Here is an 8,031-nt window from a genome sequence, read left to right as displayed (position 1 = left end):
AGGTCCAACAAATCGAGGCGCAAGTTTCCCTCTTTTGCCGAATCGGACTACTCCCTTCCAAGGCGATACCTTTAGGAGCACGTAGTCGCCAACTGCAAATTCGCGGGGCCTGCGTCGTTTATCGGCGTACATCTTTTGTCTGTCCCGGGCCTTCACCAAATTTTCCCTTATCTGGTGGATCTTGTCAGTCGTTTCTTGCAGAATCTCGGGCCCAGTCAATTGTGAATGACCGACCTCGTGCCATACAATAGGCGAGCGACATCTCCTACCATACAAGGCTTCGAAAGGTGCCATTTCGATGCTGGAGTGATAGCTATTATTGTACGAAAATTCGACCAACGGTAGGTGTTTGCTCCAACTACCACCAAAATCGATAACACACGCACGGAGCATGTCTTCAATAGTACGTATCGTTCTTTCAGTCTGCCCGTCGGTTTGCGGGTGGAATGCGGTACTCAAATTCAGCGTCGTACCAAGAGCTGCTTGAAAAGTTTCCCACAATCTCGATGTAAACCGAGCATCGCGATCAGAAATGATGTCTCGAGGCGTACCATGATTCTTAATGATCTCGTCGGTGTAGATTTGGGCTAGCTTGGCCACCTTATAGTCTTCTCGTATTGGCAGAAAGTGGGCTGATTTGGTTAGACGGTCGACTATAACCCAAATACTGTCGTGACCTGATGGCGTGGTCGGAAGCTTAGTTATGAAATCCATAGCTATGCTTTCCCACTTCCATACGGGTATCGGCGGTTGTTCGAGTAAGCCTGAAGGTCTTTGGTGTTCAGCCTTGACTCTTGCACAAGTTAAACAGCTACCAACATATAGAGCAATATCCCTTTTCATCCCAGGCCACCAGTACTTGTAGCGAAGGTCCTGGTACATTTTGTCCGCACCGGGATGAATGGAATATCGGGATTTGTGGGCTTCGTTCATGATGATCTTTCGCAAATCTGTCCTCCTCGGAACCCAGATTCGGTCCAGATAATAGAATATCCCGTTGGCTTTGCTCACGAGCTGAGTTCCATCGTGATAGATTCGTTCTTTCTTCAACGTACGCTTGTTAAAGCAAGCGTGTTGTGCTTCGCGGATGAGAGCTTCGAGGTTATACTGAGCCTGGATGTTTCGAACACCTATCACGTAATTCTTTCTGCTGAGGGCGTCTGCAACTACATTCGCCTTGCCTGGGTGATAACGGATCTCACAGTCGTAATCGTTGAGAAGTTCTACCCATCGGCGTTGACGCATATTGAGTTCCCTCTGGTTAAAGATATGTTGTAGGCTCTTGTGATCGGTGAAGATCGTACACTTTGTACCATACAGGTAGTGTCGCCAAATCTTTAAGGCAAAGACAACTGCGCCTAGCTCAAGGTCATGGGTTGTATAGTTCTTCTCGTGGATTTTGAGCTGTCGAGATGCGTAAGCTATAACCTTGTCTCGTTGCATGAGAACACAGCCAAGTCCAAGGTTTGAAGCATCACAATAGACAACGAAGTCATCGCTTCCGTCCGGCAGTGTAAGAACTGGTGCATGGCACAGCATGTGTTTGAGGGTTTGGAAAGCAGTCTCCTGCGCGGTTCCCCACACAAAAGGCTTGTCTTTATGAGTAAGGGAGGTAAGCGGTACAGCAATCTTTGAGAATCCTTCGATGAATCGCCGGTAGTAACCTGCTAATCCGAGAAAAGAGCGAACTTCTGACGGATTCTTTGGCGTAACCCATCCCTTGACTGCCTCAATCTTTGCAGGATCAACGTGTATACCCCGACTATTCACAATGTGACCCAGAAATTGAACCTCCTCCAACCAGAACTCACACTTGGAGAATTTGGCGTAGAGTTGGTTTCCCTGAAGCAACTCGAGAACCAATCGCAAATGCTGCGCATGTTCGGCCCTCGATCTGGAATAGATCAGGACATCGTCGATGAATACAATGACGAAACGGTCTAAGAACGGTTTACACACGCGATTCATCAGATCCATGAAGACCGCGGGTGCGTTGGTCAAACCAAAAGGCATGACAACAAATTCGTAGTGGCCGTATCGGGTTCGAAAAGCGGTTTTGGGTATGTCTTCCTCTTGAATCCGCAACTGATGGTAGCCTGAACGTAGATCAATCTTGGAGAAACACTGAGCACCTTGTAATTGGTCAAACAGATCATCGATTCTTGGTAAGGGGTATCGGTTCTTGATGGTCAGCTTGTTCAATTCCCGGTAATCGATGCACATTCGGAACGACCCGTCCTTCTTTTTGACGAAAAGGACTGGTGCGCCCCATGGAGAAGTGCTCGGGCGAATGAAGCCTTTTTCAAGTAACTCTTGGAGTTGGTTCGAGAGTTCTCGCATCTCAGATGGAGCGAGTCGATACGGAGCTTTGGCCACTGGGTTGGCTCCTGGAATAAGGTCGATTCGAAAGTCGATATCACGACTAGGAGGTAATCCAGGAAGATCATCAGGGAACACCTGAGGAAATTCTCGGACAACAGGAACATCCTTGACTTCAACTTTCCTTTTCTTGTCCGTCTCTGCTACAACAATGTTGGCCAAGAAGGCTCGATATTCCTTGCGGAGATATTTGCGAGCTTGAAGACAGGACATGAGCTTGAGATCTTTTGCAGTAGTTTCACCATAAACACATAGAGTATCACCACTAGCTAGCACAAAACGAATCATCTTATCGGAACACACAACTTCAGCACGGTTTTCACGAAGAAAGTCCATGCCTACTATGACATCGAAACTTCCGAGCTGCATTGGAATGAGATTAATCGGGAATATATGATTGTTGAGCTCGAGAGTACAATCACGGAGTACAGAATTGACAGCAATGGTTCTTCCGGTAGCGACTTCCACTTCGAAGGGTGACGAAAGATAAGAGCGCTTACGTCTAAGAAGCTTCTCAAATTCAAATGACACAAAGCAGTTATCGGCTCCAGTATCAAACAAACATGATGCATATATACCATTCACAAGGAACGTACCATTGACCACGTTGTTATCAGCTTGAGCCTGGCGTGCGTTGATGTTGAAAGTTCTGGCGTGAGCGGCTTGTTGTTGAGGCTGCTGTTGTTGTTGCCGGGGTTGTTGGGCTTCTTGTTTCACCACTCTGTTCGGGCACCGGTTTGCGAAGTGGTTAGGGTCACCACATGCAAAGCAGGTCCGAACATTGTTTGCCGGGGCCTGTGCAGCTTGAGGAGCTTGAGGAGCAGGTAGCAGGGCTTGGTTAACAGCGGCTTGAGCTTGCGTTTGACGAGGACCATAGCGGCAATTCGCAGTGAAATGCCCGTAAACGTTGCAGTGGACACAGAAACGGCAGGCCACACCCACCGGGTGATGATAAGAACATGTAGCACAGAGTGGGTGGGGGCCGGTGTACGCACGCTTAGCCGGCGGCGCATTGATCACTGGCGCAGTGCGCTGTGGTTGTTGCTGTTGTGGCGGTACTGACTGAAGAGGAGCAGCATTGGTTGCGGCGGCACAACTCTTGTTCTTCTTTCTTCTTCTCGAGGACTTGGAGGCTTGAGCAGTAGGGTTGTCGGTTGATGCGGTAGTAACTTGATGCAACGACTTGGATGGCTTATCCCAGACACCAGCCTTAACTCGCTTGTCGTTGATCTCGGCAGCGAGTAGGTAGGTTTCCTCGATTGATGCGGGTTTGGCGGCGAACACATAATCTGCAACACAATCCGGAAGAGCACGGATGTATTTCTTGATGGTCATCTCGGGAGTCTTGACCTGGTCTGGACAGATAATGCTCAGTTGTTTGAAACGGGCGGTGAGACCAGCGTTGTCGCCCTCCTTCTGCTTGATGGTCCAGAACTCATCCTCCAACTTTTGGCGTTCGTGGGGAGGACAGAACTCGTCCAGCATGATAGCCTTCAGTTCCTCCCACGTCAGCTCGTAGGCAGCGTCGTTCCCGCGCTTATTCCTTTCGGCTGTCCACCAGTCCAATGCCCGCGACTGGAAGACACCGGTAGCATTGAGAGTTCGAAGATGATCCGGGCATCCGCTTTGACGAAGGGTAACTTCCACTGAGTCAAACCAGTGAAATAAGCCTGTAGGGCCCTCTTCACCGGTGAACTCCTTCGGTCCACACGCCTTAAATTGCTTGAAACTGAACGGAGCTTTGCTGGGCTCAGTGAGGGTTCGGGATTCTTCCGACGACTTGCTGGTGTTTTCGTACACCTCACTGACAGCTTTTGCTACAGACCTCGAAATGAGCTTGGCGAGACGTCGGTCTCTCTTTTCCTGACGGGAAAGGTTTTGGCGAATTCTCGATGATGACGACATGGTCTGCAATAGACATCGCCATAGGGCTCAACACAACGAATTCGAATCTCGCACGTCTTAGTTTACTAAAGCTTAGAATCACGTCGCATCTTACGTCACGTAACACATAATAACACATAAGCACATAATCACAGAGGCACATAAGCACAGAAGCAATTAGAGCACATAAGCAATTAAACAATTAGAGCACATAAGCAATTAAGCAAATAGAGCACTTAATTTCCTAAACACGTACGCATTTTTTTATCACAGAGGTGGTCAGAAAACAGAAACCTATAACCACAAGTCGAGTGCCGTTCGTTTTGCATATCGGATAGCATCACATTGTATCGTCCAACTTAGTCGTATAGCGTAGCATAGCACACTGGTTTTGTTTAGATCACATCAACAGGGATTTGAATCGAGATAGGATAGCAACAAAAGTCACGCAGATTGATAACAAATGGAGTAACCAACGAATCTTAAAACACGTAAACAGGTAAATCATATAAAATCAACGAAGCAACACTCAAAATCGGAAAATGGATTGTCTGCGGCTACTAGACTTTGACTAACCATGGCAATTTAACTATTCACAGTTGACTTGTTGTCACTTTCGACTCTAGAGGACATGTTTCTGCCTCGATTCTTGGGCATTATGCACGCGCATTCTAGGCCATACTCGTGAGTTCAGGTCGTTGGAGTCCGTCAATTGCCTTGGCGAGATGAAATAAAGTCGGAATAACTGCCAAGGTTAGGGTTTCACCCCTAGCTCAGCAATTTCTTCCTTGTTTTAGGAAAAATTTAGAGGAAAGTTTTCATCAAATTACGGGTTTCAGCCCTAATTTGGTATAATTCTCCCCCGTTTGTTGATAGAAATTAGCACAAAATAATTGGCAAAAATTTGTAATTTAGGCAGGAATTCGCGGGTTTCACTCCTAATCCCGTCCAAACTACAAAATTTGGCTCGGAGTTCGGATGTAATGATAGAATAGAAGGAAACAACATAAAATGAGCACATAATCTTGGTCTCTTGGTTCCTAACTATAGTCTAGGTCTCTAAGACAGCGATCCGGACTAGATCGTGTCTAACCTAATTCCCTATAGTTATGGCTCTGATACCAATCTGTCACACCCCAACCGATGGCGGAATCATCGGGGCGCGGCACTGAGCGAAACAGATTGTTCAGAAGTTTCCACAACAACTATCATACAATTCAGTTATATAACACGTCCCATACCGTGTCCCAAATAATAACAAGTTATCATAGAAATCAATTAAACAATATGGGAACTGTTCCGACAACTCAAATTCTTAATTATTACAGACCGAATTAAAATATTGTTTTAAGACTTCTAGACGGCTAACTATAGATCTTACTGACTACAGGTGCCAGTACAAGATCTACAGATAATTATGACCCTGGAGCAGGTATGTGGACACTGTCCTAAGGTCACAGGCTCCTAGAAGCTTATTATTGCCTCGCTTCCCTAGCACGCTAGTAGCTTAAACACCTGTCACATACGTTAAAATAAAAGTCAATACATATAATGTAAAGGTGAGTACACAAGTTTGATATAGCATATAAAGTTCGAAAAGTTTACGCATAACCAAGCACGTACACAAGGGCAAACGACGCATGTAAATTATCAACATGGGACCATCGATACCAATGACTTCAAGTTGACTGTCCGAGACAGTTCGCAATACATGATTACCACCGTAATCCATGCAAGTAATTGTCCTTAGCAACCCCCGTGTGAACGGGTGCTGAGTCCAAACTATAGTACTACGTTGCTAAAGCAGGCAGATAGCACTCCACGTGTAAACATAATAAACAGCAATCATTTAGACAAGTAATACATGCAAGTAGGTTAGCGTTCAAATAGTTTGTGTTGTTCGTGAATTTGATAGATTACGTATGTAACACCCAAAAGTGCTGAAAGCAAAAAGGGATCGAGTATACTCACAGTGGTTGGTCGTGGATTGAGAGGAGCACTGAGAATAGGTTAGCCTGAATAGTTCGATAACACAACGATGAGTAACGCGGAAAAAAGTAAACAATGTACTTGGATCGAGTAGACCATTCGATCGGACAGCAGTTCGATCGAGTGGGCTGTTCGATTGGTTTGAAAGTCCGTTCGAACATCCATTCGATCGGCCGGCTGGATCGATCGGCTGGTTCCTTCAAGTGGATTGTTTCTTCCTTTGATGTGAAGGATGTGTTTGTGTATGATGGTTTGTACTACCTTTCAAGTTGGCCGATCGAACAGCTGTTCGATCGGTTAGCCCAACCGATCGGCTAGCACTTCATTGTTTTCAAATATGTCACTCGATCGGTTGGCATGTTCGATCGGGTGACATTCCAATGTTTCGAAAAGTCTAAGTGTTTTGAAGTATAGTATCTCATGATTCGAGCAGTAATGATTACAATCGAGTGGCGTAGTCGATCGAACAGTACCTCGTCAATACTACACTTCATGAGTTTGTGGGACTAAGTGCTAGTCGATCGGTTAGCCTAGTCGATCGGCTGGCATAGTCGTTCGGTTGGGCTGTTCGATCGAACAGCCTAGCCGTTCGGCCAGCTTCTCGATTCGGTTAACCTATCACTTAACACTTGGTTGTTCCCGTTAATTGTTGATGTTTTAGAGATATTTTGACTACGAGTTGAACCACAGAGCTGAAGTCCCTACTTAGTCTACTGACTCGAGCAGGAATCACCCAAACCCGGTCAGAGACGGTTTGGAACCTAAGTTTAACGTTTAACCCGAAATCGGTATATCTCTCGGTAGAACCCGAATCTTGAACCATGTGTTTGTTTAGATTGATTTGTAAATCGGTTCAAGTCTCGTTTTCACCTTTTTGAGTGTAAAAGAGTTGAAAGATAGATGAAAACCCATCTTCCAATCCTTTTCCACCGTGAAATGTTAAGATCTTTGGAAGATTTTAGGTTATTTATGTGGAAATCGGTTAGATCTAAGTTATTCATGGTGGAATGATGCCAAAACTTAGTGTTCTTGAAGAACACATGATGACATCACCCAAGAACACCTAGATCTTGGTGATTTCATGGATGAAATCCAAGTTTTGAAAGATAGAAAGATGGAGAATCGATTAATGAACAAAAACGTACAAGGATTAGAGCGAAATACTTACCGGTTTGAGAGAAATCTGAGATTTAGTGAGAAGAAGAGGCTGGTCGGTCAGAGCTTTTCCAAAAGTGGAAAGTTTGACAAGGACAGCCCTATTTATAGGCTTCCAAAAGAGGAAAGGGTCAGCTGATCGAACAGCATCCCTGATCGAGCAGCTGCCCGATCGAACAGCCTGTTCGATCGGCTAGCCTGTTCGATCAGGTTGCCCTGTTCGATCGGCTTGCCTGTTCGATCAGGTTGCCCTGTTCGATCGGCTTGCCTGTTCGATCAGGTTGCCCTGTTCGATCGGCTTGCCTGGTTTAGAGTGTTTCGCGACGATTTTTGATATTTCGACTTCGATGAACGATGATTTGAGAATGATAGAATTCCTAATCAAATTACTTTTAGTCTCAACTACTATATCTAACATACGAGCATCCTTACAACCATTTCGGGTTCGATTTCCATTGAGTTTGATTCACCTTTGAGTCTTGATTGATTTTGATTGATTCACCACACACTTTAACATAAAAGTAAACATGCACAAGTAACACATAAGGCACACACACACGTATAAAAGCATTAAAATTATCCATACTTGAGTTCGATGATTGATTTGATTAGCTTGATTATTGA

The sequence above is a fragment of the Helianthus annuus genome, chromosome 10 (genome assembly GCF_002127325.2).
Source record: "Helianthus annuus cultivar XRQ/B chromosome 10, HanXRQr2.0-SUNRISE, whole genome shotgun sequence".
Taxonomy (NCBI): Eukaryota; Viridiplantae; Streptophyta; class Magnoliopsida; order Asterales; family Asteraceae; genus Helianthus; species Helianthus annuus.
This window is presented reverse-complemented; position numbering follows the sequence as displayed.